The sequence below is a fragment of the Nycticebus coucang genome, chromosome 7, assembly GCF_027406575.1.
Source record: "Nycticebus coucang isolate mNycCou1 chromosome 7, mNycCou1.pri, whole genome shotgun sequence".
Lineage (NCBI taxonomy): Eukaryota > Metazoa > Chordata > Mammalia > Primates > Lorisidae > Nycticebus > Nycticebus coucang.
The window spans coordinates 96,693,269-96,707,463 of NC_069786.1; positions in this window are offsets into that span (position 1 = coordinate 96,693,269).

A 14,195-nucleotide genomic window follows, 5' to 3' on the forward strand; every position below is an offset into this window, starting at 1 on the left:
TCCTTGACTCCAAGATGTAATCCATTGTGGATAATGCATCAATGTAAAAATAGCTTTGGGGGTTGAGAAAGCAATTATATTAAATGTTTAATTCATCCTGATGTCAGACGCACTGAAATATGAAAAATCTACCTTAGATTTGAGGAAATTCACACACACACATTATTTACAGAATTGAAATCATACATTTTGTCCACTTAGCCTTTGACTCCCATGCATTAAAACTCTATAAACATAATTTCTAGTGAATAAGTAACATATTATAATTCATTTAACTGCTACTTTATTATTCTGAAAATTGTCATTATTTTTCTTAGAAATGATTTTGCAATTTATTGTTAAGAAATATTTATCTGCATTTCTGATTATTTCCTTAGGGTATGTTTCCAAAAGAGGAATTATTGAGTAAGATTCTTGATACATGGTACCAAACCACTTCTCAGAAAGCTGGCACCGAATTACATTACCACCAGCATTTGTTTGAGAGAGGACCCAACTTACCACTATTCAAAATCTTTCTTTTTCAAAGTCTTTGTTGACTTAGTAGGGGGAAAAAATATCTAAATATCTTTTAAGTTGATTGAATCTCATTACAGAACAATCACTATTTTTCCACATGAACATTACTATTTGTGTTTCTTCCATGAATTGTCTGCTCTTGTTTTCTGTTCATCTTTCTAATGAAAATTTATTTTTCTTGTCAATTACTATGTCATCTACATTAACCCTGTCTGCCCTAGTTGTTGTAATTTTGGGGGTTTCTTTGCAGTACAAATTTGTATTACGCTGTTTAAAATCTGTCTGCTCTTTTTTGTATCTTTTTTGTAAAGCTCATCCTAAAGAGTATGTGACTTTTCATCAGAAAGTTTACAAGATGTACTTTAATTTTTATATTTGATATTTGACCTCCCCACGAGCATTTTGTTTATAGCCTTTGTTTCTGTATGAAGTCTTGCTGTTTATTTTGTGTGCCTATGTTTTGCTCTATGATTGGGGTTTTGATTGCTTTTATCTTCCACAGCGATTTGGAACATAGATGTCCAATTTTTTTTATTTTGATCATGGTTACTGCTAACTTTTTCAAATTGCATGTGAACCTACATTTCATAAAATATCAAATTCATGAATAAAGCAAAACCTTTGATTTTCATTATATGAGATTAGGAACATGGTGGCATATTTTTACACCCTCATTGCGCCCTGCATTGACTTTCTAAGTTTCCTTGGTATCATCTAGATTTAGATATAGACCACTACTCTGAACTAATAACTTTTCCACTTTACAAATGTTAAAGTAATTTTAAATTCACTCTGTAAGAAATCATTTAACTTTGTTCTCAGTTTTATATGAATGTTATTTTTATTTAAATAGGTCTGTCTAGCCGGATTGCTCACACTCACTCGAAGTCCTTTTACATTAGAGCTTTTCTTCTTCTGTGTCCTTGCGTTTTTATGTGATTCTAGTTTTCACGTGAGCTGGATTTTGAATGGCCAAACAGTCGATTGGCCAGATGAAATTTAACAATAAAGCTGAAGAAGTAATACACTTTGGTCCAAAAATTAAATTTAATAAAATATTAGGAATAATTATTTAAAAAAGAGTAAGAGATTTAAGTTCATAAACTCAATATAAGCAAACCATTGTGATGTAATGACTACAAAAGCTAATGCAAATATAGCGTATGCTAATAAGCACAAATCGTAGAACAAAACTTATTAGGTACCGGCTTGGGAGTCTTTGGTAAGAGTACTCAGGTCAGTTCAGCATCTTAACATGTAAAAATGAACAGACATCCAAAAGGACAACTAGGACAGAGAAGAATCTAAAAGTCCTATCATATCAATATTGTGTGAGGGCATCTGGGGCTTGAAACCAGGAAAAAGGCGGTGTAGGAGCTCTGGTAGGATCTCTGTGTTAGAGGGGCTATGCCAGAGAATACATTTGGACTAACTGCTCCTGTAGACAGCCAAGAGAAGAATGAATGAAGACATTATGATGCCCCAGGAGGAAAGTAAGAGCAGTCCAAAACTGGTCTGTGCTGCCTCCGACACGCCCACACTTCCCAGATGCTTAGAGAGTGGATGGTATCTTTTAGGGATGGTATATGAACTGTATGATATTGACAAAAAGAAAAAGAAATAATTAGAAAGGTGCTGAGGTAAAGATATTGTGTGTGATTTCCCAGCGTTCTCCTCCTTGCTGCGCCACCTTCCCCACTACCCCACCCCAATACTTCTTTGCTCCCACCTGCTCATTCTCTCCCCACTTCATCTTTGAGGAGGGGTCTGCTTTGGCCAGGCCAGGCTCTGCGCTTCTTTAGAGGCACCAGATCTGGGAAAGTGGGAGGAAAGTAGGGAACACTCTTCTTACTTGTGGACTCAGTTTCTAGAATTGCTTTGTTATCGAGAATACAGGGAAAATGTGAATAATATTTTTAAAGGTTGCTTAATAATTCTTAAAAGTTAAAAGAATGGGACAGTGAGGGAAGGTATAGACAGAGAAGCCAAGCTTCCTCTCTGAATGTTTGCAGGGTCTGGAGGCTGGGAGGCTCAAGGCATCTGCATGACGTGGGAGAGCAGAAGAGAGAGAAAAGGGACCAAGAGCAAGGTCTGCAGTAGAGCATGTCTGCTGTCCTGAAATAAAGAAGTGTATTCCCTGCCTCGACGAGCCTGGAGCAAGAGTCTCATGACAAACGGAAGAGAATCAGGAGAACCTAGAAGAGCCTCTGGATCCCAATTACTTGTCAAAAGTCACAAGGCTTAGTGATAAATGGTTATACATACCTGTCTTGGTTTCACTTATGTAGGGTTGTCATTCCAAAGTGTGGATTCAATATCGACTCTCTATTAGTTATTCTCTGCTTTCATAAAGTCTAACTATGACTTGCTCCAGAGTGTGTGTGAGTGTGTGTACTTCCCTATTCCAGTCAAAATTCAATTGCCTAAAGAGAGAGAGCAAAAAGGGAAAAGCAACACCCCTTCCAAATGCTGTCTCTGTTTTTTGCTGTTGGGTGTTATGGTTCACTTTATGTGTCAACTTGGCTTGGCCACAGTGTCCAGAAATGTGGTCAGACATTATTCTGGATATTTCTGTGAGGGTATTTTTGAATGAGATTAGCATTTGAATCAGTAGACTCAAGTCTACTATCTCCATGGTATGGGCGGGCCTCATATAATCACTGGAAGGCCTGAATAGAATGACATAGTGTCCTCACCAACCAGGAGGCAATTCTGCCAACAGACAGACTTTGGACTTGAACTGCAATGTCTGCTCTTCTCTGGTCTCCAGTCAGCTAGCCCACTCTGCAGGCTTTAGACCTTGCCGCTTCCATAATTGTGTGAGCCAATTTCTTAAAATAAATCATTTTCTATATACTTATATATCTATTTGTTCTGTTTCTCTGGAGCCCTAACTAATACGGTACACTATAAATTGTGGGTATAAAAACACACTCTGCATCTGAAAGGAAATCAGACTACATGAACTCCAAATCTTGGTCCCACGCTAAGATTTACATGCTTCTACCAGAATCCAGATTCTACATAGAATTATCCTATATTGTTTAATATACATAGTATTTGTAACTCACTAAAACTTTTAAATATCTTAATCTCTTTAAAAATTTTGCAATTAGCAAAACTATGGAGGAACTTATTGTTCAATAGAGTAAGGATGATGATAACATACATATTACATGTATTAGCAAAAAATGTGAGTAAATAGGTAAATTCCTGAGTAAAACAAAAAGACTAGAGGCATATAATAGATTTTTCATACTCCTTTATAGATCTTTTATTACAAGAACACCCATCTAAAATGTGCTATTCATCATCAAATCATAAGTAGTGAGAATTCTGTAGGAAGTATTTTGTGGGTTCTTTCTGGAACACAGAAAAAGTACATCCTACAGAATTCATATTCAAAGCAAATTACTCAATGAACGACATCATTTGGGTACCCCATTCTCTACTTGTAAAGAGGGGACACAGTTTTTCAAAGATCAAAGTCCTTTCATCTCTTCTTTCTGAAGTTTTGCCTCTAAAACTGAATGAGTTTTTAAGCCTTATATCTGATTCATCATAATCTTTTCCAAGAAGAAAGCTCTACCAGTTTCTTCCAAATTAAATCAGCAATCGAGGGCCACTCCCTGAAAAGTCCAAAGACATTCTGTAAATTGTGATTAATATACTAAAATAGAGTTTGTATTTGAATGAGACTGCCAAAATAAAGAGCAGAGTGGACAAATGACTACGATGAACCATAATGCATATGGAAAGGCCTAGACTTACTGCTTAAATATGCCAGAAAGTCAATAAACATTGGGGTCCTTTCTTGCTACTCAGATATTCATATTTCCAAGTAAATTTAATTTCAAATCCAGTGTATCACTTAGAAGCACATTAAAATTTAAATCCCCCACAGCTTTAATAGGCTTATTTTTAACACTACTAGTGATAATCCCTGCTGACTGAGATTTCCATATAGGTGGGAAACTGGCTAAGTGATCTCTGCCAAATGTGATATTCCTGAGCTCTCTTCTAGGAGCCCACAGTAAAGATGGAGCAGATCATTCACGTTACTGACGAATTTCCTTGTGATCCTCAGATGTATTTTGCATTCATATACCCATAAAGTAATACCTGGATGAGGCACTAAGACTTTTAATTCTCTGTGCAAATCATAATCCTGTATCCTCTGTCCGAGAGCTCCCATTGTCATGATGTACAAAAACCAGGAGAATTCAGATATGCTCTGTTTGTGCATTCGGTAATCTGCTATCTATTCTCTCTGGTAGGTACCCAGAGGGCAAGGCCTGTGCCCACTTTAATTGCTAGAACAATCCATAATATAGAGCCAGTGACCTATGCATGCTTAGGAAATACCATCACGTAATTAGAGTGATGAGGGGTAACTGTTGTTACCACTTGCCAAAGAATTAAACTACATTTACACTTTCAGTAATTATCTCCATGCTAAATTTTTCCCACGTGGACCCAACATTGCAATTTTAGAGAGATTCACACCATAGCCACGATTACTTAATTATTCTACTGTGAGCAGAGCCCAGTTTTCAAAAGAAACAACTTTCACAACTCATTAGTCCAATCTTCTGCCTGCCGTAGGTATTATTACCCAAGTAAGTTAAGGGTGGGGGGTGGGGTGGGATTTAGAAAAGTTTCCTGAAGACAGATGGTGCTATAGCAACCCTACTGTCCAGAACTAATGCACTTCAAGCTCCACGTTCTTTGATAAACCAGTTATGTGGCTAACTCACCTCAAGTATGTGACCTTAAATAAATTATACAAACACACATGCATTACATCAATGTAATTTTGGACTAAATTCCCCGTGACTTCAAAGACAGAGGTATGGCGTCAATTGGGATGATGCTGTCATAGACTCAAGCAAGGGGTGTGGACCTCAGACAGCCCCACTTCCCTCCTTTCAGTTAATATGGGCAATTTCCAAATCCTCTGGATCAGTCATCCACACTGTTGAATAAGAACATTTTTATTACTTCTCAGATTAAGGATTGATTTAGAAGGCAGAGGGGAGGGAGATGTGGGGGAGGGTGAGTTTTATAGTACATCAAAATCACAGTCTAATTTAAGGAGCATTTCACTTTTAAGCTTGAGGATACATATGATTTCTTCTAGTAATTATTAATATGGGAAAGAACAACACTGGGGGAAATGTGCATACTTTTTAAAAGTGTGGAGGGAAATAGGGGTGGCACACTTAGGAATAGGCCTAAACTGCACAAGGCAGTTGTCCTTAAGCTTCTTTGCAAACAAAGGGTTCTGTGATTTTCTTTTTTTCTGCTGAGTCTGTCATCTTTTGTGATATCACTTCATTAACATTTACCACATGCTGATTTGCATTTCCTCTGTGGAGCTGGTACTTCCTCCGTGTTAATGTAATGTTTCCTTTCTCTAAGCTGATCTTGACTTGATTGAAAGAATAGGGAGTCAAAATGGTGGCCTAAAGATATAAAACCTTTTACTCCACAATATGATTAGCTTCAGGAATCAACAGTGAAACCACTAATACAAGAACAAACACCAACCTTGAGGTAGGCAAAGGAAATATCTGACCCAGGTGGCCAGGATTTTAGAAATGGAGCCTTATATGGGATAACAGCGCCTTCGCTGAGCTTCTGCACTACCTTAAGAGCCAGCGAAGGCCTTCCCTTACCCACACATCATCTTTCCATCTTGGCTTTAGGCCATCTATCCATTCTATTCTATGTTCATCCGACTGCACAGGTTTTTCTAAACCAAGGATGTTCCAGAATTTATAGGTAGCTCCATTCTTACCGAGTGACTGTCCAAGGTTAGAGTCTGCCATAACTTCAGTTTATTCATGCATATATAAGGGGGAAATCAAAGGAATTCTAAGTTATTCAAATGTTTCCAGACAAAGTGGGTCCGGCCACCTGTCACTGTCAGCCAATATGCAGAGACGGGGATAGGTCCACCAAACTTTGTCAGAAGGCCGGGATTCTAGAGAACAGTGCGAGTAGCCACTCCAAGACTGTTCTGTTCCTTCATTTCCAAAATCAGTTTTATACATAAAAGTTCAAAGCAAAGACCACACCAACCCCTATTCCAAATAATAATCAGCATAACTCAGTGACCTATTGCAACATTTCCAATTCAAAAATAAATCTCCTAAATCAATCCACCTAAACTACTCAAGCTAGGCATCTTTAGGGTGGCCGCTAAATTTACAAAACAGTAAGAATGGGAGATGGGGGTGAAGGTCAGACCAGACCAGCTGTGTCCTGTCTGCCCTAGCCTGACAGACTCCATCTTACTCTCACTACGTGTGCTTTCACAAACAAGTCACAAACAATTCAAATCAGTTCCTAAGTGTTTTTAAAATCCCATGTGCCTAATCTAATGCTGTGGAACTGTAGAACCTAATTTATAACTCCAAGATCTTTAAATGAACCAAGTGCATAATACAACCTCACAAACACAAAAGTGACAATAAAACGACTTATATTAGAATATGTTAGAGTAGACGTTCAGAGAAAGGAGATCAAATCGATTGAAGCAATCACAGACTCTTTTTGACCTGACGTGTTCCTGGAAGGCCCTGGACTTGTATTTACCTCACGTGTGAGAAGTCTCTGGCTTATTTTGAAGCACACATAGTTACAGAACATAAATTTTCCATTTTACTACTGAGAAATGGGTAGACCCATTGGGAAAATTTCATTTAATAACTGGAAACTAAGGGGGAGTGTGCCAGCATGGCTGGAGAACTATTCCAAACACATTTCCAACCCCGGAAGGAAGCTGGTGGGCTATCTCCACTGTTCATCGTGAGTGTGAACAGAGATATGATCATGGTGGTAAAAACCAATTGGTTTTCTAAAAGGAAACCTCTGGTAGTCAGATTTATTTTTCTTTGTCATGCACTATGAATAAAGTGATACTTACACCACTGCATAGTTTAAATTATTTCTTGGAGCGCAGTGGTCTTCGGAACTTAGGGATCCCAATTTTAAACTAACTCTTGGGGGTAGGTAGGAGCTGGCACAGCACAGTGAAGCATTTCATCACCTAAGCTCTCTTACCCCCCTCCCCCCCAAAAAAAACTCTTTATACTTTACATACAAAAATTCCATTCCTTTAGCTGAGATCAAGTTTCATCATTCCATAGTGGTTCAGTTAACACAATCCAAATGAAAGAATCCAAACAGACATTTGATAAGCTATCTACCATGTATCAAATTCCCGCCAGTTGATTAGAAGGATATATTTTGAAATGACTGACAGTTCTTTGACACTAACAATTTATTGCCTGTCAAGCTGTAGGGTACACTTTTAATACACAGAAGTGAAATAATATTGAAATAAAACTAACTTCAAGTTAAAACAAGTTATACTATTCCAAATAGATCCCAGATGACTATGAAAAACATATTTGTCTGGGTAATAACAATTCGGTAAGTTATACATGTTATTACATAGATGACAAATTTCAATGCAATATACTACATAAGTACTCCTACCCTATTAAAATAAAAAACGATACTGAGCTCAGTAACTCGAACGGGATTGAAATTTGGAATGCCAAATTTGGAGAGCAATACTACATATATAGCAAAAGTTTGGTAATTACTATTAAGGATCTGACTTATTTCCTGTAAGTTAGTGGATTTACCTCTAAGTTTTAAACCCATACATTAGAGGAAATCTGTTATAATTGTTTCACTTTGGGTTAAATGGTTGATATTTTTAGCATCTGAAACCTGTTATTTTGTAGCTGAGGTTTATCCTACTTTCCTATAGCTTCACAAACTTTCCATTTTAAATTACAGAACTTCCATGCTAATTATAAACTTTTATCTTTAAAAGTGGTGCTGCCTTTTAATCATTTTCTAGAGTTGGGTTCTTTTTCTAAAACCTTATACAAGGTGGGATTGTTCTTAATTTTGACCCAAGAAGATTTTGCTTGTCTTTCAGAAGCTCAAGGTCTTATTCTGGTAAGCCTTGGTCAAAGGCAGAATTTAATACAAAGTGAAATGTTTAGGCCTGAGAATTTATACTTGCAACATACAAATATTTATCTGTGTTAGCAAAGGAAATAAAAGTTCTGATTTTTTTTCCTCACCTATGGAACATAGCATGCTATTAAAATTAGTCACAGCTGTATTAAAATTAGTATTAGATTAGTATTAAAATTAGTCACGGGAGTTGGCTCAGTGAATGAAACTGTGGCATCTTGTGGGCAAGCGAATTATTGTTATTCATTTTTTCTCTTTGATCATTGGCTGTGCTCTAAATTTTAAGGTCTGTGCCCCTGGAGGTGGAAGATGGAGTTGTAAATACAAATCCATCACTAGAGAGGTCCAAACTGCTAAATATGTGACCCAAGGATAGTTGTTCAGTAGCCTTAACTTTGAGTGATAAAGAAACCCAGAAATCAGACTGGAGATTACATTACCTCTGATCATTAAAGTACTGATAAGGGTAAAGAGCACCAGTAACAAGCAGGGTTTATCTAGCGCTCTGTAGGACTAGACATTGTCTATGTACCTCCTCCCTCTTTGTAACATAGGTGTTTTTTCTACATTTATAGATAAGAAAACTGAGGTTTAAAGGTTTTATATAACTGGCCCAATGTCATATGGTTCATAGTAATGAGCCATGATTTGAAAAGGTACATCTTGTCCTAAACCCCATGCTGTAGCCCAGAGGCTTTTCAGAATTGATCTTCACATCCCCACCACCAGAATCACCTAACAAGCTTCTTATGAGCATATATCCTGGTCCCAGGAGCTACAGATTTTGATTCTATGAACCTGGGGGAAGCCTGGGAATCTGGTGCCTGCTTTCTTTGAAACAGCTCCCCAAGTGAGTCTGACCCTCATCCAGGCTTGGAAACCTCTGCTTGGTGTAGTGTTTTTCTACCTCATTAACCTCAAGTCACACCAATAATGATACTGTCTGTGCAGTTCCCAGAAGTGGCCAAGGCTGCTCCCAGGCAGCAATGATAGTCCCAAAATTCTGGGAGTACCTGACCTCCCCAGGCCTGAGGGTCAGCACCTCCTCACACAGAGAAGCCAAATCCAGAACACCTGTGTACTGGCAGGACTCCCCCATCCAAACCTCCAACAGGAGCTCTCTATGGCTCTGTTGTCTTGACTCAGCCTTCACCCTAAGAAACAGGTGGTGCCTTTAAATCCTTGGCTCCAGACCAAGGGCTGCTCGGGATGGGAGAGGCAGCACCGAAGGGGGAGAGGACATGAGCTGAGAATCACAAAACTTGAAGCACCGTTTCCCACATTCAAGATGTGGTTTTCCACTTATAAAATAGGAAGGTTGCACAGTGACTCATGCCTGTAATCCTAACACTCTGGGAGGCTGAGGTGGGTGGATTGCTTGAGCTCAGGAGTTTGAGACCAGCCTGAGCAAGGGCAAGACCCCATCTCTACTAAAAATAGAAAAACTGAGGCAAAAGGACTGCTTGAGCCCAAGAGTTGGAAGATGTTGTGAGCTATGATGCCATGGCACTCTACTGAGGGTGTGAGGATGCCAGAGTGAGATTCTGTCTCAAAAAAAAAAAAAAAAAACACAAGAAGGTTGAACAGAAGGGCCCTTTCTAGCTCTAAAATTCTGCGGAACTTTATCACCCGCCAGGCTTGAAGTCACTTCAGCGCAACTTTGCCTGGGGTTGGTTGGTATGTCCTTCGCTGTGGTGATCAAATGCCTGCCCTGGGCCTTCCCAAGTCCACATCTGCCATCTTCCTGCAGCCCTTCCTCTTGCCCACACAATAAGCACCCCATACAGGGCTTTGCACGGATAAACTCCTCAGCTACGTGTTTGGTGAGTAAAGCAAGGTCATTTTCATTTAATTAACCTTAATGAAAGAACGCTTTTCTAATGGTTGGAGTCTTGGTGCTTGGATCAATCAAGGAAGGTCAAAAGTTGGTGATACAAGGGCTAGGTAATTAGGCAGAGTGCACATTCCTAACAAAACATGGGATACATAAGGAAGGACACAGATCAAGTGGTTCCTCCTCAATCCTCTTCCTCTCTTAGGTATATCCAAGGATCCCAGCACTCAGGACAGGCAGTGGGGCATCATCCCAGACACCTTCCTTTTGTTGATCCCCAACATTTAATGAGTCACTGGTTATTCTCACTTGATCTACAAAAACAGGCTCCTAATATGTCTCCTGGCCCATAATCTCCCCCCTCTTCAATACAATCCCCATGTTTTCTGGAGGATAATTTGCAATATGTATCAAACTCATTGTAATTATTTCTTTTCCTTCAAACAGCAATTAAACTTCCAGGAATATATCTTAAGGAGCTAATTAGATATGAGCACAAAGATGTATGTGCATAATGATGTTTAATGGAGCACTATTTATGATGGCAAAACACATGGAAATGAGCAATTGTTTCTCAATTGATCTACTTCTATATGATGGAATACTGCTCAGCTATTCAAACTAATTCTGTAGAAGAGAATTGATATGAGAAAATATTCAAAACACAACCACTGTTAAATGAAAAAGTAAGTTATTAAATACTAAGTACAATATGAAACTGTCTCAAAATACATGGGTGTATCCATATATCATACACATACATAGAAAAGTGATCAGAAGGATCTACACCAAAATGTTAATGGTAGTTAACTCTTAGTTGTTAAAGCGTAAGTATGTGAGAGTTTCCATTTTATGCAGTTAGTATGTTCTATTTTATATAAAAAGTATTAATACTTATTGAATACATGCATGGAAATCTGATCTTGTTGACTCTTCCAGGAATCTCTGTTACCCCAAGATCCAAAGTCCTGAGCATAAAACCTGCAAGTTTTCATAGCCCAACTCTGCCTGGCCTCTGCACACTCAGTCCCAGGTTCCCTGCCATTCTCTCCTCACTCTAGCACGACCAGACCTGCTTCCTCTCCCACCTGCTGCTGTGACTTTACACTTGCTGAGCCCTCTCCCTCTGCCTTTCTGTGATTGGCAAATCCCAGCAGACCCACCCCAGAGAGGCTCTCACTCACGTTCTCGCTGCCTCCCTGTTCCTCCCAACACACGACATGACTCATGTTTGTCCTTAGCTCCCTTGGGCTATTATAAGCATCTCCATGTTTGTATGCACCCCACTTTTTACTTGTTAAAACGAAAAGAGGAGCTTTCAGAGAATTTCAGAGAAAAAAATTAAAGAGAAATTTAGACTCACTATAGTTATAAGTTAATTTTTCTGTCTTTCCTACATTTCCCTGAAAAATTGAGCCCTGAAAAGCTCAGACCTGCTCTTGATCTCCCCTGAAGGACAGACTGAAGCTGGAATATTGGAGAGGCTGGAAAATATGTGTTGGGTTGAAATACATGACAGAAAGCTGAAGGAGAAATATCTGCTTCCTGCGAATTTTTGGTAATTCAGCTTCAGGCTCACAGACCACTTTGCCCACCTTAATTTACTAGATGTTCTGAACTTGTGGATCCAACAAAATTTGCATGCCTGAACTGTAAGAAGCTCAGCACCTTTCAAAATAACACATTTTCATCAGGTAAATTTATGGAAATAATAAAATGATCCACATATACAAATGTAGACCAAAAGTCAAGAAGTAAAAACTAAAGAACCATCTATTTCTATGAGTAAAATGATTTTGAGGTCTAAGTAAAGGAAGTAAGTGTGGAATTTGTTCTAGTGCATTTGGTTTTGGTGAAATATTTTGATAAAAAATAAATGAAAGGATTATATTTTTCTAGGTAAATATTTTCCTCCTAAATAACTAAAAATCACTTTAACTGTGCCAATACTATAACGGTGAACTAGGTGAGAATATTGCAAAACCGGAAATAAAAATTGTTTTTTGTTTGGCCCCTTCACCAGAATTTCTCAAAGCTGGGATTAAAATATCATTAGCACTTTCAAAATTATTTTATATTGTACTTTTGTTACATCATCATAATGTAGGTGACTCTTCCTTGACTATACATTATATTTAGGGTCACTCATTATCATTTTAGCAAATATTGTGTGTGTTCTCAAGGTCTCTCTCCCTCTATCCTATGCATGCATTTAACTTTATGAGATTGACATTTTATGACAATTGTCCTCTAATTTTAAAAGAGCAAATTATTAACAATCAACAGCAGAGTGAAAAGCACATAAGGTTTTACTAATAGAAATGGCATACTGGGCTGGCTCTCAAAAATTTCTCAACTCATGTATTTATGTTCTTGAAATAGCTTCTATTAAAACATAGCAACACTCATAAGGTACATCTAGGCTGTTACCTTAAAAGGTAGAGCAAACTAGTGAAGGCAGCAGAAGAAAAAATGTGAGACCAAAATGGCAAAAGACAAAATAACTTGGATTTTTTTTTGGAGGTACTATAGTTCAGACTAGCTTCATTCTTCTAAGGCTTCGAAGATCCTCTACCAGGCATTAATTTAAAGCCTCAAGCCACCTTGAGTCACTCAATAGAAATAAAATCTAAGCAGGGGGCAGAGAAGACTAGCAATTTTTTTTTTTTTTTTTTTAAGAAATGTAACCAGAGAAAATAAGACGTGTTTTATTCCACTAGAAACATGACTCTTCACTTTCCCAATCTAACCAGGACTCATTCTTGTAATATGAATAATATCGCTGTAACTCATTAGCATTGTCTGCATTTAAATTTGAAAAATAGTTCCTATGTTAATCTTTAATAGCCTGTCATCTGGACCAACAGAAAGAGTTACAAAAGAAGTCACTGAGAGTGGTGTAATTAGGGCTGGGGAGAAGCATGTTTAGTGACGTGGTGCTGCTCTCCTTTCCATCCAATGGCCTCCTTGGTATATAGATCTACCATTTGATCAGTGCATCTGGCCCCAGGGGCTTCATGCTCTGCAAGCCACAACCTACTAATAAGCACCCTCCAGCTTGTTTGCTAAACAGATCAGTCCTGGCAGGCACCCAAAAACTCCAGTCCTTGAAACTTGGAGCTCTTTAACTTGCATGGCCTATTGTGTGGCAAGCAAGAGAATAAACTATGTAGCTCATAAATGCAGAGCAATTACAGATGAGTTAGTAATACAGCTGTGGCTCAAAAGATTGCTTACCTAAACCAAATAGAGGCCTAATTTATTTTTGTATTGTCTTTGTTAAAAATCAAACAAACTGCTCTGTGGAGCGTGTATACACAGTAAAGAAAATGGCTGTGTTTTCCTTACGAACAAGATGGCAACTCTTGGCTAAAAGAAATCACCCTCAGTAGCTGAAGGTTTTGTTTTAATGGCTGAACCATAGATTCATTACATTGTTTAAGGAAGTAGGGTAGAATACTTTCTTTGATGGAAGTTCAATGTGCTGGGGCCTTGGGGTTTTACAGTAAATATTGGGGCTTTTAAAATAGATACCAGTTAAGATACCATCAACATTAAGCACAAGAATATAAAAATGAAGTAGGTTCCACTTACAAACAAATAGTAGGGCAGCACCTGTGGCTCAGTGGATAGGGTGCCAGCCTCATATACTGAGGGTGGTGGGTTCGAACCCAGCACTGGCCAGTTAAAACAGCAATGACAGCCGCAACAAAAGAAAGCCGGGCATTGTGGCGGGCACCTGTGGTCCCAGCTACTCAGGAGGCTAAAGCAAGAGAATTGCTTTAGCCCAAGAGTTGGAGGTTGCTGTGAGTTGTGATGCTACGGCAGTTTACCGAGGGTG